We start from the raw sequence: 27,344 nt of genomic DNA on the forward strand, positions 1-27,344 counted from the left end.
GAAGAGACAATAATTATTTACCTAAATCTATTAAAAATTAAAGGTGGAAAGTACACTAGGTTTAAATGTTTTCTTTTAATGTAAGGGAAAACACTAGAAGATTAGAAATAGGCTGTTTTCCTCACAAACAATTAGAAGGGCAATATAAGAACAAATAAAGTTTAAGAAAACAATTACAAAGAGGAATAGTAAAGGGGAAAAATAAATTCAAACATGACACTAATCATAATATATGCCAATGAGTTACATCTCAGGTTGATAAAGAAAAAAAGTCTGTCTTAAGAGGGGTAGACCTATAACAGATAACAAGAAATTTTGAAGGGAAAAAAAAAAAGATAAGAAAAGACAGATTCGTCAAATGTAAAAGAAAAGAAAGGTAAAGGAAGTAAGGAAAAAAGGAACAGTGGGAACAAAAGGAGGGAGGGAAGAAAAAAAAAAAACCTCAGGTATATGCTGATGCCACACAAAACAGAACTGAAACAAATACATTCTAGATGGAGGAAAAACATGAAAATACATGTAAAAAATAAGGATTTAAAAACAGAATAAAACACAAAACTGATAGAAATAAAGATAAATTCATTGTCACTATGGGAAGTATTAAAATACCCATGTCTTATAGTAAACAAGGACAGAGAATATTTCAACAACAGAATTAATAAGTTTGACCTAATATATAAAAAGAGAACTTTAAAGTCAATAAACATTGAATATACACTCTTTCCAAGGAAAAATGTACCCTACTTCAGAGTTAGTATGAGAATTAAATGAGTTAACATATGGAAAATACTTAGTGTGGGGCACATAGTAAATACTCAATAGGTATATGCTATTGTTATTCTTAAAATCTGCCAGTGAAAATGTCAACAAATTCTACAAAACAAAAGTGATAGGGCTGTGGCCACTGACCACAACTAGAAAGTAGCAGTAGGAAGATAGCAACAATATTCTATCTACATGAGGAGTTTAAAACAAACTTGCTAAAGACCTCTAGATTAAAGAGAAAATCAAAATAAAATTTAAAAATTATTTAGAAATGAATGACAATAAGACTATATAGGTTAGTATCTGTGGGATATGCCATAAAAGTACTCAAAGAAAGATGTGTAACTTAAGTTCATATATTATAAAACAGGGACAATAAATAAATGAAACTTGTGGTTTTATTAAACAAACCAGCAAAAGAAAAAAGTCCTTATCTGCCAGAAATACAAACTAAAGTATTCAAGTGAAAAATATGACATCCGGGATTTGCTTTAAAATATTCCCAAAAGAAAAATTTTAAATGTAGAAGAAAGAAGATGAAACACATCCAGCAGAAACTTGATGTCTATTGAAACTAGGTGACTGATGTCCAGGGATTTTTTTTGTAGCATTGTCTCTACTTCTATGTACGTGAAAATTTCCACATTAAAAGTATTTTTAGTTTCAGGTGTTAAAAAAAAAAAAGTACTTAAAAATGAACTACCCTAAGAAGAAGTCATATAAATAATAGCAAAGAAACCTTAAAAGTTGAAAAAGAGAAAATTATACTGATAAAAAAGCAGAAATTAAGAAAAATTATGTAGTATACTTCATGAATAAATCCAATTTTTGATTTTTTAAGTAAACAATTACTTGACTACTTGTTAATAATTGAGATGCCATTGATTATAATTATAAAAACAAAAGGAAATTATAGATATTAAAATTATAAAAATATGTATAATTACAATTTGGAAATCTAAACAAAATGGATCATTTCTTAGAAAAAAAAACATAAATCATTAAAATTGGGTTCAAGAAATGGTTTTTTTTTTTTAAATCTAATAATCCTGGCCAGATGGGATTTATTTATTTTATTATGCGAGGATGGTTCAACATATAAAACTCACTTAATGTGATACACCGTATTAACAGAATGAAAGGGGAAAAACACACAACAATATAGGACAATCATTTGATAAAATTCAACACCCTTTTGGGCGCCTGGGTGGCTCAGATGGTTAAGCATCTGCCTTCAGCTCAGGTCATGATCCCAGGGTCCTGGGATCGAGTCCCGCATTGGGCTCCCTGCTCAGCGGGAGCCTGCTTCTCCCCCTCTCTCTCTCTGTCTCTTATGAATAAATAAATAAAATCTTTAAAAAAAAAATTCAACACCCTTTTAAGATTAAAAAAAATACTAGACAAATAAGAAATAGAACAACAAACTAGAAATAGAAGAAAATTGTCTCAAGGTATAAAAGCCATATATGAAAAGCCCAAGGCCAATATCATATTCAATAGGGAAAGACTGAAAGCTTTTCCTCTAAGATCAGGAATAAGAGAGGGATGCCTGCTTTCACCACTTCTATTCAACACAATACTGGAAATCCTAGCCAGAGCAATCAGGCAAGAAAAGAAATAAAAGGCATCAAAATTGGAAATGAAGAAGTAAAATTATCTCTGCAGATAACATGATCTTATATGTAGAAACCCCCACACACACACACACAAACTATTATAATAATAAATAAATTAAGCAAAATTTCAGGATACAACATCAACACACAAAAAAGCCATTGTATTTCCATATATTGACTATAAACAATCTAAAAAAGAAATTAAGAAAACAATTCTACGTACAGTAGCATCAAAGAGAATATAATACTTAAGTATAAACTTCATTAATAAGATAAAAGGTATGTGCACAAAAAACTACAAAATATTGCTGAAAAAAATAAAGACATTAATAAATTAAACATCTCATGTTTATGAATTGGAAGGCTTAATATTGTTAAGATGTCAACATTCCTAAAATTATCTACAGATTTACTGCAACCCCTACTAGAGTCCCAAGAACAGTTTTTGCAGGGGCACCTAGGTGGTTCAGTTGGTTAAGCGTGTGCCTTCGGCTCAGGTCATGATCCCAGTGTCCTGGGATTGAGTTCCACATCGGGCTCCCTGCTCAGCCGGGAGTCTGCTTCTCCCTCTGCCTGCCACTCCCCCTGCTTGTGCTCTCTCTCTCTCTCTGTCATATAAATAAACAAAATCTTAAAAAAAGAAAAAAAAGAACAGTTTTTGAAGATATAGAAAAAAAAATCCTCTAAAACTGATATGGAATATCAAGGGACCCTGAATAGCCAAAAGAAAATCATGAACAAGAACAAAATTAAACATTTTACACACTTCATGGTTGAAAACTTATTTAAAAGCAACAGTAATCAAAACAGTGTGGTACTAGCTGAAACAGATATATACACCAATGGAATAGAACAGAGAGCCCCGAAAGAAACCCTCATATCTATGGCTAAATAGTTTTTTCAACAAAGATGCTAAGAGTATTCAAAGGAGGCGCACCTGCGTGGCTCAGTCAGTTAAGCGTCTGCCTTTGGCTCAAGTCATGATCCCAGGGTCCTGAGACTGAGCCCCACGTGGGGCTCTCTGCTCAGGGAGTCTGCTTCTCCCTCTCACTCTCACTCTGTTCTCTCTCTCAAATAAATCATAAAAATAAAACAAAACAAAATAAAAACACCATTCAATAGAGAAAGGACAGTCAATTCAAAAAAATGGCATTGGGAAACCTGGATACTCACATGCAAAAGGATAAAGTTAGACCCTTATCTTACACCATATACAAAAATTAAAATGGATCAAAGACCTAAACATAAGACCTAAAACAATAAAATTCTTAGAAGAAAACAGGGAGAAATCTTCGTCACATTAAATTTGACAGTGATACCTTGGATATGACACCAACGGAATAGGTAACAAAAGTAAAAATAGATAAATTGGATTAAATCAAGATTAATAACTTCTGTGCATCAAAATACACAATCAACAGAGTGAAAAGGCAACTTACATAATGGGAGAAAATATCTATAAATCACATATCCCATAAGGGATTAATATCCAGAATAATAAAGAACTCCTAACTCAATAGCAACAACAAAAAATAAGTAACCTGATTTAAAATAGGCAAAGAACTTAAATAGACTTTTTCCAAAGCATATACACAAATGGCTGGCAAGTACATGAAAAGATAGTTAGCATAATTGATCATTAGGGAAATACAAATCCAAACTACAATGAAGAGGAAGGTTCAAGGTGGCAGAAAGAAAAGAGAATTAAAAGAAATGAGAGTGTTTTTTTTTAAAAGATTTTATTTACTTGTCAGAGAAAGAGAGAGCACAAGCAGGGGGGCTGGCAGGCAGAGGGAGAGTCAGGCTCCCCACCCACCAAGCAGGGAGCCCAACACGGGATTTGATCCCAGGACTATGGGATCATGACCTAAGCTGAAGGTAGATGCTTAACCGACTGAGCCACCCAGGCGTCCAAAAATGAGGGTGGTTTAAGGGACCTCTGAGACATGAAGTATCCCAATATCCATATTATAAGTACCCGAGAAAGAAAAAAAAAAAGAGGCAGAAAAGTTATTTGAAGACAATAGCTGAAAACTTTTCTAATCTTTTAACAGACATCCAGGTCCAGGGAGCAAGAGTCCCAAACAAGATGAACCCAAAGAGATATACACCAAGATGCATCAGAATAAAAATGTCAAAAATTAAAGATAATGAGAGAATCATAAAAACAGCATGGGAAAAGCAATTAATTATGCAGAGGGAAACCCCCATGAAATTATCAGCTGATTTTTCAGCAAAAAATTAGCAGACCAGACGGGAATGGTAAGACATATTCAAAGTACTGAAAAGAAAAAACCTACAACCAGAAACACTCTACACAGCAAGATTACTGTTCAGAATTGAAGGAGAGATATATTCCAAACAAGCAAAGCTAAAGGAATTTATTATCAATAAACAGGCTTTACAAGAAATAGTAACAGACTTCTTTAAGCAGGAAAGGCCATAACTAGAAATACAAAAACAAACAAATGAAAAAAAAATCTTACTGGTAAAGGCAAACATATAAAAAGGGCAGTGAATCAACCACTTATAAAGCTAGTATGAGAATTAAAAGACAAAAGTAGTAAAGTCAATTAAATCTACAATAATTACTTAAGAAGTAAACTAATTAAAAAGATATAAAATATGACATCAAAAATATAAAACACGGTCAGGGAGGTAAAAATGTAGTGCTCTCAGAAATGCATTTGAACTTAAATGATCACTAACTTACAATAGACTATATATATATATATTTACCTCCTAGGGTACTGGGATCAAGCCCCATGTTGGGGGGTGGTCCCTGCTCAGCAGGAAGTCTGCTTCTCCCTCTACCCCTCCCCCTGCTTGTGCTCTCTCTGTTTCTCCCTTTCTCTCTCTCTCTCTCTCTACTAAATAAAATCTTTAAAAAAAAAAAAACCTATGATAGATGCACAAAAAATAAAGAGAAAGGAATGCCAAACATAACATTAAAGAAAGTCAATCACAAAGGAAGAGCAAGAGAAAAACAAAGAAGAACTATGAAAGCAACCAGAAAACAATTAGCAAAGTGGCAATAAATAAAAACCTATTAGTAATTACTTAAAATGTTAATGGAATAAGACTCCAACCAAAATGGATGGCCAAATGAATAAAAAAAAACAAACCTATCTGTATGCTGCCTACAGTGAAGAGACTCACTTCATACCTAAAGACACACACAGCCTGAAAGTAAAGGGATGGAACAAGATATTCCATTTAGGTGGAAATGAAAAGAGTGGGAGGTAACAATACTTACATCAGAAAAAAACAGGCTTTCATTTTTTAAAAAGATTTATTTATTTATTTGGCAGAGAAAGAGAGAACACAAGCAGGGGGAGCAGCAGAGGGAGAGGGAGAAGCAGGCTCCCCACTGAGCAGGGAGCCCCATGCTGGACTCAATCCCAGGACCCTGGGATCATGACCTGAGCTGAAGGCAGACGCTTAACCGACTGAGCAACCCAGGCGTCCCAGAAAAAAAACAGACTTAAAAAAAAAAGTTGTAACAAGAGACAAAGAAGGGCTTTGCATAAAGACAAAGGGATCGATCCAACAAGAAGATACAACACTTGTAAATACCTATGCACCCATTATAAAAGCACCTAAATTATAGGGCAAATATTAACAAATGCAAAGAAAGAAATTTACAGTAATAAAATAACAGTAGAGGAATTTGACATCCCACCTACATCTATGGATAGATCATCCAGACAAAAAATTAATCAGGAAAACAGTGGACTTGAATGACACATTAGACCAGATGAACTTAATAGATATATATGGGAACATTTCATCCAAAAACAGCAGAATCTCTCTCAACTGTACCTGGGACATTCTGCAGGACAAATCACATGTTAGGCCACAAAACAAATCTCAATAAATTTGAGAAGAGTGAAACCATATCAAGTTTCTTTTCAGACCATAACTGGAAAAAAAAAAAAAAAACACACCAAAATGTGGAGACTAAAGAACATGCTATTAAACAACTAATGAGTCAATGAAGAAATCAAGAGAGAATGAAAAAATACATGGAGACAAATGAAAATCAAAACACAATGCTACCAAATCATTGGGATGCTGTCAGAGCAATCTAAGAGGGAAGTTTCCAGTGATACAGGTCTACATCAAGAAATAGGAAAAGCCTCAAATAATCTAATCTTACACCTAAAGAAAAAAATCCCAACATTAGTAGAAGAAAGGAAATAAAAACCAGAGTGGAAATAAATGAAATAGAGACTTAAAAACAAACAAACAAAAACACAATAGAAAAGATTACTGAAACTAAGAACTAGTCCTTTGGAAAGATAAGCAAATGGAATCATCAAGAAAAAAAGAATGTACCCCAAGGTTTATAGCAGCATTATCTACAATAGCAAAAGTATGGAAGCAGCCCAAGTGTCCCTTGACTGATGAATGGATAATGAAGATGTGGTATATGTGTGTGTGTGTGTGTGTGTGTGATGGAATATTATTCAGCCATAAAAAATAATGAAATCCTGCCATTTGCAATGACATGGATGGAGCTAGAGAGTGTTATGTTAAGTGAAATAAGTCAGTCAGAGAAAGACAAATACCATATGATTTCACTTATATGTGGAATTTAAAGAACCTGAAGCTTACCTCATTAAAATTCCACTTTGTATAAATAAACCTTCTTTCAAGTGACATCTTCAATAAAATAAAATAAAATCATATGAGCCAGAATTTCCACTCTAGGTATATATTCAAAAAAATTGAAACAAGTTCTTCAAGAGATGTTTATACCCATGTTTGTAGCAGCATTTTTCACATTAGCCAAAAAAAAATGGAAGAAATCCAAATGTCCACTGATAGATTAATAAACAAAATGTATTATATACATGTAATGGAATATTATTCAGCCTTAAAAGGGAAGGAAAATCTAATACATGCTACAACATAGATAACTTAGAGGATTATGCTAAGTGAAATAAGCTCATTACAAAAATGACAATATGATATGAATAACATACATGAGTTACTTATAATAATCAAATCCATAGAAACAGAAAGTGGAATAGTGGTTGCCATGGGCTGAGGGGAGGGGAGAATAGGAAGTTCTTGTTTAACGGGTACAGATTTTCAATACTGCAAGATGAAAAGAGTTCCAGAGATGAATGGTGATAATAGTTACACAATGATGTGAATATACTTAATGCCACTGAACCATACACTTTAAAATGGTTAAGATGGTAAACTTTGTTACGTGTTTTTTTTACCACAATTAAAAACTAAAAAATCCTAATCTTAAAAAAAAAAAACTGAAAGAAAAATAGGGAAGGAAATCAAAGTTACCTGCCAATTACAAGAAATAATCTAGCCCTAATGTTTTTATGAATAAGTTTTACTAAATGTCTAACAAACATATAATATACACATTATAAAAATGATTTGAGTGGAGAAATATAGAAAGTTTTCAAGCTTAATTCTATGAAGTGATCAAAATCCTAATACCAAAAATCTACAGGTAGAGCACACCCATAAAAAAGAAAGAAAAGCTTATATCAATCTTCCTTATTTAGTTCACTTAAAGAATTTAAAATGAACAATCCTATTGGTAGATTTAAGAACTAAAATGGAAGATTTAAAAATTCAGGATAAGCTTCCTGCTGAGGATGCCTAGCATATTTTTTACCTATAAAAATAATCTGCTTGAAGACTGATGAACTAAAAAAGCAGTGAGGAGTTACAAGGCTACATTTAGGAAGATAGGAGAACAAGTATACTGTGCCACTTTTTTTTTCCTGGAGATAAATCCTGATTCTGGAAGAGATGGTTCAGAGGCTGAGCAATGTTTTTGACAGTTTCATGGTTCTAGAGGGACCAAAAAAAAGGGCGGGGGGAATCTAGTACTTGTTAAGATTGGAAATTCATAAATACTTGGAGTTGGGACCCCAAGATGAAAGCACCTCAGAATATGAGTGAATGAAGACTCTTTTTAGCAAAAAACCAAAGCCCAGCTTTAAATAATCTAAGTCACTGAAACTGAATGAAAATAATCCCAGATTACTAGCACTGCTACATGACTGCCAGAAGCAAACTTAAATCCTCTCTAGAGAAAGTCAGCATCATGGCAGGGTTCAAATTATTTCTGTAGTTCTCATGTACAATGTCCAGTGTTCAGCCAAAGAAAATAATAGGCATGTGGGGATATAAGATAACAAAAATAGAAACCACAATAAATAAGGGAAAATCAAAACAGACCAACGAGACATCCAGATAACAGGTGTTATCAGATACACCTTACAATAATTATACTAAATATTTTCAAAGATGTAAAAGATACAAATAAGAATTTTTAAAACTGTTAACTATAAAAGTATGAAAACTGTGTGAAAAATTAATCAAAATAAGACCACAATGGGTGATTTTAACAGTATATTAGATTCATATAAGAAGAGAATTAGTGAAGTAGAAGTCAGAAGAAACTATTGAAGTATGAAAAGACAAAAGTATAGAAAACAGAGAAGAGATAAAAAGAGACATAAGGTCTAGAAAATAAGGCATGTAATTAGAGTCAAAAAAAGAAAAAGAATATGCAAAAGCAATATTTGAAAAGATAATGGATGATAAATTTTGTAAATAATGAAAGACTTCAAGCTATAAATTCCTGACCTTTGAAATTCAAAGACTAGAAAGAAAATAACTAGGCATATTTTACAAAGATGACAAAAAAAACCTTAATCAGTCAAAGAAAAGAGAAAAAAAAAAGATAATCTACAAAGGAGCAAAAATTAGCTGATTTTTCAGAAGCAAAGCAAGAAGACAGTCGGATGATATCCTCAAGATGCTAAAAGAAAAATTCTTCCAATCTAGAATTCCATATCCAGCAAAAATATCCTTCAAGAGGACGCCTGGGTGGCTCAGTTGGTTAAGCATCTGCCTTCGGCTCAGGTCGTAATCCCAGGCTCCTGGGATTGAGTCCCACATTGGGCTCCTTGCTCAGCGAGGAGCCTGCTTCTCCCTCTGCCTGCCACTCCCCCTGTTGTGCTCTCGCTCTCTGACAAATAAATAAATAAAATCATAAAAAAATATATATCCTTCAACAATAAAAGCAAAATACAGACATTTCAAACAAAAATGAAGATAGCTTATCACCAGGGTACTCACACTAAAGGAAATATTAAATATAATTTATAAATATTATTAATACTAAATATTAAAGGAAATTTTAAGGAAATATTATTAGGCAAATGGAAAATGATCCAGCATTGGAGCTCACAGATACAAGAGGAAAAGAACAATGAAAAAGGTAAAATATTGTTCCACTTATACATGGATTTCTTTTTCAATAATATATTGGAAAACTTTATGGAGATTGGCAATACTTTTTTAAAAAACTTGCAGATGAACTGCATAGCCTAGAAATACCAAAAAAAAACTTTTTAAAGGTTAGGTATTATTGAAAGAATAAAGTATATAATACATATAACATACAAAATGTGTGTTAATCAACTATGTTATCAATAAGACTTCTAGTCAACAGTAGACTATAAGTAGTTAAATTTTGGGGCAGTCAAAACTTATGCATGGATTTTCAAATGTATAGAGGCTAGTGCTCCTAACCTCCATATTGTTCGAGTCAATTGTATATGTGTGTATGTATGTATATGACCATATAACATATATATGTATATATTTATTAAATACAAAAAAGTAGCATGTTGAGAAGTGGGAAACAAAATGCACAAAGGTCTTTGCATTGTCTAGAAAGCTGCAGAAAGTAAAAAATAATGTTAGATTTTGATAAGGCAAAAATACATGGCATAATTTGATACAGAGATCACTTAAAAATAGTATAAAATACATAACTACCAGATAGCAGAGGGCAATAATGGAATATTTTAAAGATATTTTTTAAAGACCCCAGTTAACTCAAAAGAAGTCATGAAAGGAGAAAAAAGGGTAAGTAGAAATTAAAAAAGACAAATAAATAGTAAACAGTACAATATATATTTAAACCCAAATGTATCAGATATTATATTAAATATGAATGTCCAAAATGCTTCAATTAAAAGAGAAAAACTTTAAGATAGAACTAATATATGTTAATTGTAAAAGAAAAATCTAAAATACATGCATGCAGAAATGTTGAAATTTAAAGAGTATAAAATAATTTTACTATGCACACATTGAAAACAATTTTTTAAAAGGTGGTATTGCTGTATTCATATCAGAAAAAGTACATTTTAAGGTAAAAAGCATTATTAGAAATGAAGAGAAATAATTCGCAATGACTAAAGTTTCAATTCAATACAATTCAATTCAATACAACAATAAAAAAATCTCTAGATCTGTATGCCTTTAATAACATTGCTTCAAGATATACAAAGCAAAAAATTGACAAATTGACCCTGGAGCACCTTAGGAACTCCCATCCTACACCCACTTCTGCTCCAGCACCCCTTGCATGGAAAACCCTAGAATGCCCCAACCCATGCCAGCTTCAGCTCCAGCCATCCTGCCAGGGTGTACACTGTACAGAGCATGCCAGGAATCCCCAGCCTATGCCTGATTCAGCTCCATCCATTCCAGCAGGGCAGCTCTGGTGCAGAGTGCCCCAGAACCACCACCCCATACCTGCTCAGATCCAGCTAGCTCACCAAAGCCACCAGGCACCAGGCATACGCAGTCTACACAGAGCACCTTCTCATACAAAGCCATACCTTCAAGACAAGGAAAGGTAGCTGTTCCACCTAATTAGTAAAAACATCACAGAAAGTCAAACAAAATAAGGACATAAAGGAAAATGTTCAAAGTGAAAGAACAAATCTCCAGGAAAAAAAGAACTAAATGAAACAGAGATAAGCAATATACCTAATAAAAAATTCAAAGTAATGGTCATAAAGATGCTTACCACTCATGAAATAAGAGTGAATAAACTCAGGGGGCCGAGCAAGATGGCGGAGGAGTAGGAGACCTGGATTTCATCTCCTCTCAGGAATTCAGCTGGATAGGGATCAAACCATTCTGAACACCTACAAACTCAACAGGAGATCGAAGAAAAGAATAGCAACAACTCTCTGAACAGAAAAGCGACCACTTTCTGCAAGGTAGGACATGCAGAGAAGTGAATCCGAGGCGATATTCGGGAGGATAGACGGCGGGGGAGGGGCCTCCGACAGCCACTTCTGGCAAGTGATAGAGCCCCGGAGAACAAAATCGGAACTTTTAGAAGTCAGCTCCGCTGAGGGACGTCACGCCAGTGGCTAAGCGGGGGGTGGAACCCTCATGAGACAGTGTGGTCTCAGGACGGGGTCACAGAAAGAACAGGAGTGCCTGAGTGCGGCAGAGCTCCCAGGTATCGGAGCGGGGAAGCCGGCTGCAGAGACGGAGCCCAGGCGTGGGCTCTCAGGTCGTGGTTGCCATAAACCGTGATCCGCAGCACAGTTGGGCCACTGCTCCTCCAGCAGGGACCCAACAAGCAGCAGATCTGGGGAGACTCACCTTCTTCCCCGGGGAGGAGAGGTGTGGGAGCACACCACAGGAATCTGCTGGGTTTGGAGACTCCATACTGAGTCGGGTGCCAGAGATAGAAACGCTCGGTCACAGGCCGGGTGAGCACGGAGTGCAGCCGGAGACCAGGGAGACGGGAGTGACTGACGGCTTTTCTCTGGGGACGCACTGAGGAGCAGAGCCCCGAGTTCTCGGTTCCTCGGGGGTGGAGATTGGGGGACTGTCATTTTCACTCTCCGCCTCCAAAGCTGTACAGAAAGCTTGCAGGGAACAAAAGCTCTGGAGAGCAAACCCCAGCAGATTACTTAGCCCGGACTGGGCAAGGGCGGGGCAATTCCGCCTCTGGCAAAGACATTTGGAAACCACAGCAACAGGCCCCTCCCCCAGAAGATCAGCGAGAACAGCCAGCCAAGACCAAGTTTACCGATCAATGAGAATGGCAGAACTCCAGCGCTAGGGGAATAACGCACATAGAATTCATGGCTTTTTTGCCATGATTCTTTAGTCTTTCAAAGTTATTATTTTTTTTAACTTTTTTTTTTTAATTTTTCTTTTTCCCTTTTTCAACCAACATCTTATCAATCCCTTTTTTAAAAAACATTTTTATTTTTCATTTTTAGAGTCATATTCTATCCCTTCAGAGTAGTTACCTGTATTTTTGGCATATATCTATAAGTTGTTCCCTCTTTAAAATTTTGAGATAGTTTCTTCTAACAGATCAAAATATACCCCAAATCTCTAGTGTATGGTATTTTTCCTACTCCCCTGCCTGATCACATTCTCTCCCTTTTTTTTTCTTTTTTTTTTTAAATCCTCTTCTTTCTTTTTTCAAACAACTTATCAATTCCTTTTATAAAATTTTTTATAATGCCATCTTTACAGTCATATTCCATCCCTTCATCATATTAACCCTTATTTTTGTACATATATAAGTTTTTCTTTCTTTAAAATTTTGGGAGGCACTTTCTTCTAACAGACCAAAATACACCCAAAATCTAGTGTGTGGCACTGATCAATATACCAGCCTGATCATATTTGATCACATTCTGTTTTGTTTTGTTTTGTTCTGTTTTTACCTTTTTCTTTTTTTCTTTCTTTTTCTTTTTTCTCTCTTTCCCTTTCTTTTCCCACTGCTTCAGGTCTTTTCTGATTTGTTTAGAGTATATTTTCTGGGAACGTTGTTACCCATTTTGTTCTCTCATTAATCTATTCTCCTCTGGACAAAGTGACAAGACGGAAAAAATCACCTCAACAAAAAGAACAAGAAGTAGTACCGACTGCCAGGGACCTACTCAATACGGACATTAGTACGATGTCAGATCTAGAGTTCAGAATCATCGCTTTAAAGATACTAGCTGGGCTTGAAAAAAGCATGGAAGTTATTAGAGAAACCCTTTCTGGAGAAGTAAAAGAACTAAAATTAATAACAAAAGCAAAGAAACACATCGACAACAATACAATAATAGTGGGGGACTTTAACACCCCCCTCACTGAAATGGACAGATCGTCTAAGCTAAAGATCAACAAGGAAATAAAGACTTTAAATGACACACTGGACCAAATGGACTTTACAGACATATTCAGAACATTCCATCCCAAAGCAATGGAATACACATTCTTCTCTAGTGCCCATGGAACATTCTCCAGAATCGATCACATCCTAGGTCATAAATCAGGTCTCAACTGGTACCAAAAGATTGGGATCATTCCCTGCCTATTTTCAGACCACAATGCTTTGAAACTAGAACTCAATCACAAGAGGAAAGTCGGAAAGAACTCAAATACATGGAGGCTAAAGAGCATCCTACTGAAGAATGAATGGGTCAACCAGGAAATTAAAGAAGAATTAAAAAAATTCATGGAAACCAATGAAAATGAAAACACAACTATTCAAAATCTTTGGGATGCAGCAAAGGCAGTCCTAAGAGGAAAGTATAGAGCAATACTAGCCTTTCTCAAGAAACAAGAAAGGTCTCAAGTACACAACCTAACCCTACACCTAAAGGAGCTGGAGAAAGAACAGCAAATAAAGCCTAAACCCAGCAGGAGAAGAGAAATAATAAAGATCAGAGCAGAAATCAATGAACTAGAAACTAAAAGAACAGTAGAACAGATCAACGAAACTAGGAGCTGGTTCTTTGAAAGAATTAACAAGATTGATAAACCCCTGGCCAGACTTATCAAAAAGAGAAGAGAAATGACCCAAGTCAACAAAATCATGAATGAAAGACGAGAGATCACAACCAACACCAAAGAAATACAAACAATTCTAAGAACATATTATGAGCAACTCTATGCCAGCAAATTAGATAACCTGGAAGAAATGGATGCATTCCTAGAGATGTATCAACTACCAAAACTGAACCAGGAAGAAATCGAAAACCTGAACAGACCTATAACCACTAAGGAAATTGAAGCAGTCATCAAAAATCTCCCAACAAACAAAAGCCCAGGGCCAGATGGCTTCCCAGGGGAATTCTACCAAACATTTCAAGAAGAATTAATACCTATTCTTCTGAAACTGTTCCAAAAAATAGAAATGGAAGGAAAACTTCCAAACTCATTTTATGAGGCCACCATTACCTTGATCCCAAAACCAGACAAAGACCCCATCAAAAAGGAGAATTACAGACCAATATCCCTGATGAACATGGATGCAAAAATTCTCACCAAAATACTAGCCAGTAGGATCCAACAGTACATTAAAAGGACTATTCACCACAACCAAGTGGGATTTATCCCTGGGCTGCAAGGTTGGTTCAACATCCACAAATCAATCAACCTGATATAATACATTAACAAAAGAAAGAACAAGAATCATATGATCCTCTCAATAGATGCAGAAAAAGCTTTTGACAAAGTACAGCATCCTTTCTTGATCAAAACTCTTCAGAGTATAGGGATAGAGGGTACATACCTCAATATCATAAAAGCCATCTATGAAAAACCTACAGCGAATATCATTCTAAATGGGGAAAAACTGAGAGCGTTCCCCCTAAGGTCAGGAACGTGGCAGGGATATCCACTATCACCACTGCTATTCAACATAGTATTAGAAGTCCTAGCCACAGCAATCAGACAACAAAAAGAAATAAAAGGCATCCAAATCCGCAAAGAAGAAGTCAGACTCTCACTCTTTGCAGATGATATGATACTTTATGTGGAAAACCCCAAAGACTCCACCCCAAAACTGCTAGAACTCATATAGGAATTCAGTAAAGTGGCAGGATATAAAATCAGTGCACAGAAGTCAGTGGCATTCCTATACACCAACAACTAGACAGAAGAAAGAGAAATTAAGGAGTCGATCCCATTTACAATTGCACCCAAAACCATAAGATACCTAGGAATAAATCTAACCAAAGAGGCAAAGGATCTGTGTTCAGAAAACTATAAAATACTCATGAAAGAAATTGAGGAAGACACAAAGAAATGGAAAAACGTTCCATGCTCATGGATTGGAAGAACAAATATTGTGAAGATGTCAATGCTACCTAGAGCAATCTACACATTCAATGCAATCCCCATCAAAATACCATCCACTTTTTTCAAAGAAATGGAACAAATAATCCTAAAATTTGTATGGAACCAGGAAAGACCCCGCATAGCCAGAGGAATGTTGAAAAAGAAAAGCAAAGCTGGTGGCATCACAATTCCGGACTTCCAGCTCTATTACAAAGCTGTCATCATCAAGACAGTATGGTACTGGCACAAAAACAGACACATAGATCAATGGAACAGAATAGAGAGCCCAGAAATGGACCCTCAACTCTATGGCCAACTAATCTTTGACAAAGCAGGAAAGAATGTCCAGTGGAAAAAAGACAGTCTCTTCAACAAATGGTGTTGGGAAAATTGGATAGCCACATGCAGAAGAATGAAACTGGACCATTTCCTTACACCACACACAAAAATAGACTCCAAATGGTTGAAAGACCTCAATGTGAGACAAGAGTCCATCCAAATCCTAAAGGAGAACACAGGCAGCAACCTCTTTGACCTCAGCCGAAGCAACTTCTTCCTAGAAACATCACCAAAGGCAAGGGAAGCAAGGGCAAAAATGAACTATTGGGACTTCATCAAGATAAAAAGCTTTTGCAAAGCAAAGGAAAGAGTCAACAAAACCAAAAGACAACCGACAGAATGGGAGAAGATATTTGCAAATGACATATCAGATAAAGGGCTAGTATCCAAAATCTATAAAGAACTCATCAAACTCAACACCCAAAGAACAAAGAATCCAATCAAGAAATGGGCAGAAGACATGAACAGACATTTTTCCAAAGAAGACATCCAAATGGCCAACAGACACATGAAAAAGTGCTCAATATTGCTCGGCATCAGGGAAATCCAAATCAAAACCTCAATGAGATACCACCTCACACCAGTCAGAATGGCTAAAATTAACAAGTCAGGAAACGACAGATGTTGGCGGGGATGCGGAGAAAGGGGAACCCTCCTACACTGTTGGTGGGAATGCAAGCTGGTGCAGCCACTCTGGAAAACTGTATGGAGGTTCCACAAAAAGTTGAAAATAGAGCTACCCTATGATCCAGCAATTGCACTACTGGGTATTTACCCCAAAGATACAAAAGTAGGGATCCGAAGGGGTACATGCACCCCGATGTTTATAGCAGCAATGTCCACAATAGCCAAACTGTGGAAAGAGCCAAGATGTCCATCAACAGATGAATGGATAAAGAAGATGTGGTATATATATACAATGGAATATTATGCAGCCATCAAAAGGAATGAGATCTTGCCATTTGCAACGACGTGGATGGAACTGGAGGGTATTATGTTGAGTGAAATAAGTCAGAGAAAGACATGTATCATATGATCTCACTGATATGAGGAATTCTTAATTGCAGGAAACAAACTGAGGATTGCTGGAGTGGGGGGTGGGGTGGGAGGGATGGGGTGACTGGGTGATAGACACTGGGGAGGGTATGTGCTCTGGTGAGCGCTGTGAATTGTGCAAGACTGTTGAATCTCAGATCTGTACCTCTGAAACAAATAATGCAATATATGTTAAGAAAAAGAAGAAGGTAGCGGGAGGGGAAGAATGAAGCGGGGGAAGTCAGAGGGGTAGACGAACCATGAGAGATGATGGACTCTGAAAAACAAACAGGGTTCTAGAGGGGAGGGGGTTGGGAGGATGGGTTAGCCTGGTGGTGGGTATTGAGGAGGGCATATTCTGCATGGAGCACTGGGTGTTACGCACAAACAATGAATCATGGAACACTTCATCTAAAACTAATGATGTAATGTATGGGGATTAACATAAGAATAAAAAAAAATAGAAGCAGAGGGAATACTTCCTGATTCAATTTATGAACCCAGTATTACCCTAATACCAAAACCAGACAAAAGCATTTCAAGAAAACTCCAGACCAAGGTCTCTCTCATGGACACAGATGCAAAAACCTCAGCCGAAGCAACTTCAACAGTAGCAAATCAAATCCAACAATGTGTTAAAAAAAAAAAAAAAGTATACACCATGACCAAATGGGGTTTATTCCAGGTATACAAAGCAAATTCAACATTCAATTACTATAATCCATCATATCAACAGGCTAAAAAAGAAACATCACATGATCATATCAATACATGCAGAAGAAGCAGTTGAGAAAATTCAACATCCATTCATGATAAAAATGCTCAGTAAACTAGGAATAGAGGGGGGACTTCCCCAACTTGATAGAGGATGTCTACCAAAAACCTACAGCTAACATACTTATTAGTAAGAAACTAGAAGCTTTCCTAAGATCAGGAAAAAAGCAAGGACATCCCCTCTCACCACTTTCAACATCAAATTGGGAATCCTAGCTAATGCAATAAAACAAGAAAAGGAAGATTGAGAAGGAAGAAATACCATTGTGTTTGTTTGCAGATGGCATGATTATCTATGTAGAAAATGCAAAAAATTCAAAAACAAAAAAACTCCTGGAAGCAATAAGCAATTATAGCAAGGTTGCAGGATATGAGGTTATTGCACAGAAGTCAACTGTTTTCCTAAAAACCAACAATTAACAAATGGGATTTGAAATTTAAAACACAATACCATTTACATTAGCACCCCCGCAAAATGAAATGCTTAGGTATAAATCTAACAAAATATGTACAAGATCTGTATGAGGAAAACTACTAAACTCTAATGAAAGAAATCAAAGAACTAAATAAGTGGAGGGATATTCCATGTTCATCAACAGAAAGACTCAATATTGTCAAAATGTCAGTTCTTACTAACTTGATCTGTAGATACGAATCAAAATCCCAGCAAGTTATTCTGTGGCTACCGACAAACTGATTCTAGAGTTTATATGGAGAACAAAACACCAGACAAGCCAAATAATATTGTTAAGAGGAAAACAAAGTTATGGGACTGATACTACCCAAGACTTCAAGACTTTCTATAAAGCAACAGTAATCAAGACAGTTTGGTACTGAAGAATAGAAAAATAGATCAGTAGAAGAGAACAGAGAGAGAGCCTAAAAATAAACCAGATAAACATAAGTTATCTGATCTTTGAGAGCAGAGGAAAGGCAATGCAATGAAGAAGATAGTCTTTTCAACACATGGTACTGGAACAACTAGACATCCATTCCAAAGAAATCAGCCTAGACTCAGACCTTACACTCCTCAAAATAATAAACTTGAAAAGGGTCACAGACCTAAATGTGAAATGCAAAAGTATAAAACTCCTAGCAGAAAATGTAGGAGAAAATCTAGATGATGTTGGGTATGGTGATGACTTTTTAGGTAAAACACCAAAGGCATAATGCATGAAAGAAAGAATTGATAAGCTGGACTTCATTAAATTAAAACTTCAGCTTTGAAAACTACAATTTCAAGATAATGAAAAGATAAGCCATAGACTGTGAGAAAATATTTGCAAAAGACACCTCTGAGAAAGGACTGTTACCCAAAATATACAAAGAACTCTTAAAATTTAACAACAAAAACAACAACAAAAACCCAGTTAAAAACTGGCCCAAAGGCCTTAACAGAGACTCATCAAAGAATATATATAATATATATGCAAATAAGCATATGAAAAGCTTCTCTACTTCATTTCATCAGGGAAGTGCAAATTAAAACAACAATGAAATGTCACTACATGCCTATTAGATTGGCCAAAATCTGGAACACTGACAACACCAAAGGCTGACAAGGATGTGGAGCAACAGAAACTCTCACTTGTTGCTGGTGGGATTACAAAATGGTACAGCCGCTTTGGAAGACAGTCTGGCATTTCCTACAAAATTAAATATACTCTTACCATACAATCCAGCAATTGCACTCCCTGATATTTACCCAAAGGAGTACAGAACTTATACCCACATAAAAACCTTCACAGGGATGTTTATTTCTAATAGTTCTATTCATAATGGCCAACACCTGGGAGCAACCAAGATGTCTTCAGTAGGTGAATGGATAAACTGTGGAGCATCCAGACACAGAATATTATCCAGTACTATAAATAAATGAGCTCTCAAGCCATGAAAAAGCATGAGGAAGCTTAACTGCATATTACTAAGTGAAAGAAGCTCATCTGAAAAGGATACTTGACTCCAACTCTATGACATTCTTGGAAAAGGCAAAACTATGGAGACAATATAGAGATCAGTGTTGCCAGACATTTGGGGTGTGGGTGGGGGGGCTGGATAAATCACTTGAAAAGGTGATTACAATGAAAGAACAATCAGGTAAAGTTAGCATCTCAAGCTTTGACTTAAAAACAAGTATAAAGCTAAGACCATTTTGGAGCTGCTCTGTTTGCTTGCCTTTTTTTCTCCCCATTTTTGGCACCATGATGACCCTTATGAAGAGTAATCTACAAATGCTTGTGAAACTGAATTGTTCCAGACATAAAAAGCCTGTTGAGGAAAATAAACCATCATAGCAGGCCAAAGGGCTAGGGAATTCATGTTACCTTAAGGCGATAATAAAAGTGAATTGACAGTCTGACAGGTGTGCTGTGAAATTATCATGACTATCTTGAAGCTATTATGGCATTTTGGAGAATTTTAAGACATTCTGCTGACATGAACCTTGAGAACCTCATCTAATGAGATGAAAATAGGTGGCTATCTTCAGAAGTACCGATTCAGTGTTTCGGTCCTTTATTTCAAAAATACTATTAATACCACAGCTCTCTAGTTATATAGAAAATCAATACTTCTCTTCCCTTTGCTCCAGATGAAAATGCTCACAGATGTTTACCAAATGCTCCTACTTGAAGGAGGAAGAGAATGGACAAGGGAAGCAAGGAGTGATGGGAAAGGCCATGGGCAGAGGTTCAGAAATGTCCGGGTATTTGTTCTGAAACATCTGTGCTTCTCACTCACTCTGAAACCCTGAACAAGTCATTTAATCTCCTGAGGCCTCAAAATAAGGGGTCAGCGGAGATGATATCTACGATCCCTTCTAGCTTGAACATTTTCTGGTTTTAATCTGAATCAAAATCCTGAGGTCTACAAAGGTCGATGAGCAATACTTTCCACACATACAGAAACTCACTGATTCTGCACTTTGCAGACCTGAGGGAAGCCTCAGGCCCCTCTTTCCCTCAGCACGCCTCTCCCTCAGTCTGGGTCCCTACACACCCCCTTTCCAGGCATCCAGGGTTCTCACACTGCCCAGAGAACCCCCACCCAGACCCCCAGCAGGAGACATTTTAAGAGTTGGCTCTTAGAAATAATCACATTCAGATTTTTATCCACTCCACGGTACCCAAAACAATGTTTAACCCATAATTGGCTTTTGATAAATGTTGCTGGTATGAATTTGTTGGATGACTGACAATATTAATATTTGCTTCATATTTTAGAGTATACAGAGTGTTTACACATCTCATTCTACTCTTTTGGGAGCCCTCTGAAATTGCTGAGACTCAGGGACATAGAAAGTTGTCAAGTGGGAACGTGAACCCAGATCTTCTAACATCAGATCCTGCTTTATTCCTGCATCTATCCATAAGTGTGATATCCCTGTAATTTACTGGACAGAGTTTTAAATTGACTTGCCTGAGTCAGGTTCACACCTGGCCTTACCTGTTCTATTTCTAGGGAAATCAGCATGGGGAGACCGCTTCATGGAAGCCTGGCCCTCACCACCTGCCCCAGTGCTCTCACATCATACTTCTGCCTAGACTCGGTCTTGCCAGTAAAAATGGGAACTCTTCTTTGGAGCCCAATCAAAGGTACTGAAAAAAAGAGAGATCAGTGTTTCTTTTGGGGAAGATACAGACTGAGAATTTGGCTATTCTAATGGAACCTTTACTGCACATGCAAACAAATAAAGAGGCATGAGTACTGCCTGTGTAGAAGACACAGGCCATAGAGAGTACCTCCCCAGGTGTTTCTCAGAGCCCGTTAGCAAGACCACCTGGAGCAGCCACTTTGCTGGGGTGTTTCCCACCAATGCGTAAGTGTGCAGGAAGAAGTAATACACCACTAGCCAGACGAGAGCTACCTTTGTACATGTCCAAATGTGCAGGTGGACTTCTCAGTATTCAGAGTATCTGTCTTGGACAGACTCACCAAGGACCCCCGTGAGAGGAACCATCAGCTTTAATCACCTACCAGGCCCAGAAGAGGCAGGAATCCACTCACAACTGTCCAAATCAACAAAGATGTCTCCTTCCGCCCTTCTTTTTTTTTATTATGTTATGTTAATCACCATACATCATTAGGTTTTTTTAGTCATTAGCCAATTATTTAATTGAACCTATAAAAAAAAGAGGGAATATAATTGATAAAATAATTAGGAAAGAATATTTAGCATGTTTCCAAAGATTTAAAACAGGAGCAGGACACTTTACAAAAAGTTGTGTGGGAAATAAAATTCTTAAACTGTAAGTAGAAATGTAATGTAACATTACATCATTAGTTTTTGATGTAGTGTTCCATGATTCATTGTTTGCATATAACACCCAGTGCTCCATGCAGAACATGCCCTCTTTAATACCCATCACCAGGCTAACCTATCCTCCCACTCCCTCCCCTCTAGAACCCTCAGTTTGTTTCTCAGAGTCCATAGTCTCTCGTGATTCGTCTCCCCCTCCAATTTCCCCCCTTCATTTTTCCCTTCCTACTATCTTCTTTTTTTAACATATAATGTATTATTTGCTTCAGAGGTACAGATATGTGATTCAACAGTCTTGCACACTTTACAGCGCTCACCATAGCACATACCCTCCCCAATGTCTATCTCCCAGCCACCCCATCCCTCCCACCCCCCCCCACTCCAGCAACCTTCAGTTTGTTTCCTGAGATTAAGAATTCCTCATACCAGTGAGGTCATATGATACATGTCTTGCTCTGATTGACTTATTTCACTCAGCATAATACCCTCCAGTTCCATCCACGTCATTGCAAATGGCAAGATTTCATTCCTTTTGATGGCTTCATAATATTCCATTGTATATATATACCACATCTTCTTTATCCACTCATCTGTCGATGGACATCTTGGCTCTTTCCACAGTTTGGCTATTGTGGACATTGCTGCCATAAACATCGGGGTGCACATACCCCTTCGGATCCCTACATTTGTATCTTTGGGGTAAATACCCAGTAGTGCAATTGCTGGGTCATATGGTAGCTCTATTTTCAACTTTTTGAGGAACCTCCATACTGTTTTCCAGAGTCCGCCCCTCCTTCTTAATGTACCCTCTCCCCACCTGGAAGAAGGCAGGGGGGCAGAAATCATAGTTGTAGAGCCAGAAAAGGACAAGACTGATGCATGGGGAGATGAGAAGTCTTAATGAAGCTGTATGCCTCTTTCTGCCCACCCCAAGTGGCCAGCATGCAGCCCATTTGAACTAGAGGAGGGGAGAAGACCTACATTAAATAAATTGCAGATTTTGTCATGGCATTGCACATTTAAATCACTGAAGTGAGACTTGAGCTTAAGAGGACCAGAAGGGGGTGGGCGACATTTTCAATCACCTAAAAAACAGCGAACCTTTAAGATTCCAAAGGCTGAAGAATTAGCCTCACAGAGCAGGCTTGGATGGACAGTAGGCAAAAATAATAAAGATTTTTTTTATTTTATTTTGTTATCTTTTACCCTAAGAGTTCCGTTTGTTTATACACAAACATGTATTACAGCCAACACTATGTTGCTCTTGGCACCACAGCATTCATGAGAGATTTTGGATGCAGAGGTCACCTGCCCTTTTGTCACCAATCCTACAACCCTGGCAGGTGCTCAATATGTTGAATGAATGAATGAATGAATGAATGAATGAATGAATGAATGAATGAAGTGAGTGAATGGGACTGTGGGTGAGTACCTAACTATGATCATCTATCTGTGTAGGGGGCTAGTTGATGGAAGGCCTGGTGGTAAGTGCTTTGTAAGAATTTTGGTATCAGATTCTCTCGGGGTATTTTAGGAAAGGCAGAAACCAGCTGACTAAGAGAGAAGGCGTCAAAACAGAAGCTGCCAGGCAGCAAAAAGGATGAACAGCAGAAGTCAGGAGGTAGAGAGCAATCACTGAAGGTGATAGGGAGAGTAGTCTGTCACTGTAATGGGGAACCACCAAGTAGTGACCAAGAACTAACCAATTCTGGGGGCACCTGGAGTTGTTCTGACATCCTGGAGTTACTGGGGGGTCCACAAGGTCACTGGGGCATTTCATAGGTAACCCTCAAGTCAATCCTGTGTTGGTTCTCTGACTCACTGAATTGACTCTAATTCACTCAGGGAACCATCCTGACAAATGTGGGAGCACCCTCCAATCCGAAGGCAAGCTAGAAAACCGAAGGGATGCATGCATTCCCTCAATGATACCCATCCCATGTCTGTGCAGGTTAGCAACAAGATGGAGTCCTGCCTGTCTTTTTTCTCTGTGTACCCTCAGAAGCCCTGAGCCCAGAGAGTCCTGAGTGTATCTCTGATTCACTATTACAAAATACACCATACAGATAATAGTATCAGACTGGTTGACTCATTGTTCCCTACATACCTGATGTATATTCCTGTCCCAGAACTTTGACTCATTTTCTCCTACCAGCCTGAAAGTTCCTTCCATATCTTGTAAACAACCTCAAAGCCAACTCACTCCCCAAGGCCAAGCTGAGGCTCCAAGCTCCTGTATGAGGCCTGTGCTGAGCATGTCAATAGACACTGGTCAGGGATTCTTCCCCTCATTTTGTCTTTTAAAAGTACATGAAAGCAGGCCCAAACAACCAGAGCCCAAAGATCCTGGGGGACAGAGGAGGTGGTTTTTGTATAGCTCGCAACTCACAGTCAGGGAAGCACCTTGAAGTATGGGAGTAACTCACACCCAGAGGGGCTCCCTCTGGGAGACAGAGTGATATCCTACCAGGGAGACAGGAAAGGAACCTATTTTCTGTCTCTTGGTCCTCTACCTTCTGTATTACTTTGGTTGCTGATTAATAGAATGCATTCACTGCATTAATAAAATGCTTATTGTTATTGGGCCAGCTCCTAGATGGCAAGAGGGGAGTAAGAGATTTCCTTATGGACAAATCTTGCCAAGTACCAGGCACTGGGCTAGAGACTTTATGTATATTATTTCACTTCTACCTCAAAAAAAATCCTATAAGGACAGCATAATTGCCCCCACTTTATAAAGAAGGACACTGAGATTTGGAAAGGTTAGGTATCTTGCCCGGAGTCTTAAAAAAAAAGAAGTCTGATGACAATCCCTGTGCTTTCCATCACTATAAGGGGATGCACACTGGCATCATGGCTGAGTGAGTGGTTCTGGAGTCAGGCTGCCTGATTCATACCCCAGTTTCACTACTATATGATGTGTAACCTTGGACAAACCACTTAAACACTACATGCCTCAGTCCCTTCCTTTCCAGAAAGAGGACAATAACAATGCCAACCTCATAGAGGCATTATGAGAAGTGAATGAGATAATATGTACAAAGTACCTAGAAGACCTCCTACTGTGTAATGAGCACCCACTAACACATCAGCATTATTATTATACTAACATGACTCAACAAATAATTTAGAGATCTCTTTTACAGGAAAAATAATTCTATCTGATCACCAAAGGAGGATCAAGCTTTAATATGAACCAGGAAAAAAATAAATACACACACACACACACACACACACACACACTACCTTAATTGCTCTTATAAAGTTATAGAACTAAAGTGAGATAATAGTTTGTAAAAGTTGAAGACAAAACTGTGAAAGTAACAATGGTGAAATTAACAATATTAATTTTTTGTGTTGATGCCATTGAGGCTGAAATGAAACCACCACTCCCAGTATAAATGTGTCCCGACTACACAGTATAAACTCTTTTGACTTTGGTACAGTTAGATGACCATGTATGGTGTGATGACTCAGTCCATCCACTGCTTTTCTCTATAGAAATATCAAAGAGGAATCAACTACATATCTGGATGTATTTAACCTTCATTTGTTGCAAATGTTGAAGTACACCTCAGCTCTTTCCTTATAGCACATGACAAAGTAATTCCATTGTTGCCAACAGTTCTGAATGAAATGTACCATGAGCTCTGGATTTCAACACTATCTGATAAAACTTCATGCAGTGATAGAAATGTACTATATCTTTGCTGCACAGAATGGTAACCAATAGCAACACATGGCTATTGCTTGAAATGTGGCTTAGACCAAGAAACTGAATTTTTTTTATTTTAATAACTTAATTTTAAACAGTCACATGTGTCTAGTAGCACCATACAAGAGCACATTTCAGAGCATCTGAAATCTCATGATGGAACTTGGTATGATCCATAATTTACATAAATAAAAAACCTATGTGTGTGTGTATATATATAAACAAAATAATATACATGTGTGTAGGTACACACAAATTTCAAATGTGTAGTGAAATCCTTCAGACAACTGATAATGTCCCAATTTGAGGAATGCTCTACTATAGAATACTGTGTTCTATTTGGGAAGATTTACTCAGTTCCAACCTTGAACGCCAAGGTTTCTACTCCCCCAGAACAGAGCTGGTAGTGGCTTAAATGTAGAGAATCTTGGAACAACAGTAGCATATTCTGAAATTATCAGGCCATGTCAAGAACTTGGGTGTGACGTTCTAAGAGGGACCTCGAAGAACTGAAGTTCATCGAGAGGGGGGTTATCAGAAAGACAAAGGGAAACCAAGTTATGTCACCCCAGAAGAGTCAAAAGAACTGGAGGTAGCTGGCTTGGAGAAGAGAAGGTAGAAGGAAGAGAGAAGCTATGGTTCTAGGACAAATGCTTGAAGGCCACAGTTATGTGAGAGACTACACTTGTTTCAGTTAGAAGCTAGAGAAAATACAACACTGGCACAAGTGAAAATGGGATCAACTATAACTAATAGCTTTGCTACTGTGTAGCCCTAGAGGGCAACCAGGTCAGACTACAGCGGCTACAAGAAGTTTCACCCTGAGGGGAAATGAACCAAACACAGAGAAGAGAGTATGGTGGGTTTAAGTGCACTAAAAAGAGCCTTCATTTCTATCAGAGATTTGAGGGTAAGTTAGTGATAGATACACAGAAAACCAAACTCATTAATAAACGAGGTAGTTATTCATTCTAGATGAAATAAAAATGTATAATCACGGGCGCCTGGGTGGCTCAGTTGGTTAAGCGACTGCCTTCAGCTCAGGTCATGATCCTGGAGTCCCTGGACCGAGTCCCGCATCGGGCTCCCTGCTCGGCAGTGAGTCTGTTTCTCCCTCTGACCCTCCTCCCTCTCATGTGCGCTTTCTCATTCTCTCTCTCTCAAATAAATAAATAAAATCTTTTAAAAAAAATGTATAATCACAATATATTAAATCCACTGTGAATAAGAGTCACATGCCAATAATTATGTAAATTCAAAATCAATCAAGCTGAGAGTTATAACCTAACTGGGAGACTAGTGGAAGAGTGGAGGACAAGCGCAGAAGGGAACAGGTGAAATAAATGCTCATCTTTATTGTCAGGATGACAAAAGATAATCTCAACATTTACATATCATGGAAAAGCAATACGCAAATCTACTTGACATATATTAAGGAAAATATATGTGCATTTACTACTTTGAACAGACACATCTACCTAGGTGGAGGGAAAGAGAGGTGATGATAGATAATAGACAGATAGATGGAAAGATGATAGACAGATAGATAGATAGACGATAGAAGACAGAGAGCTGATGGAGAATAGCTGTTGGATGAATAGATGTTAGATAAATGCTAGGTGATAAGCTAAGCTAAGCTAAACTAAGCTAAACTAAGCTAAGCTAAGCTAAGCTAAGCTAACTCCTTGGTCAAGAAGGAACCAGGCTTAGCTTTGCTTCCTGTCTCTTTGGGGAAGTCAGAGGAGGCCCAGACTGGCCTCTCACAGGAAGGAGTACATGGGGATTTACAACAGACCATACTCTAACATTCCTACTGGGTCTTAGTTCATCAGTGTCCTCTGGGAAGAGTCAGATACCAAGAAATGTTATCAATCTAAAAACTGTTCATACTCAAAGACTGATTCTG

Source organism: Neomonachus schauinslandi, chromosome 5 (assembly GCF_002201575.2).
Source record: "Neomonachus schauinslandi chromosome 5, ASM220157v2, whole genome shotgun sequence".
Taxonomy (NCBI): domain Eukaryota; kingdom Metazoa; phylum Chordata; class Mammalia; order Carnivora; family Phocidae; genus Neomonachus; species Neomonachus schauinslandi.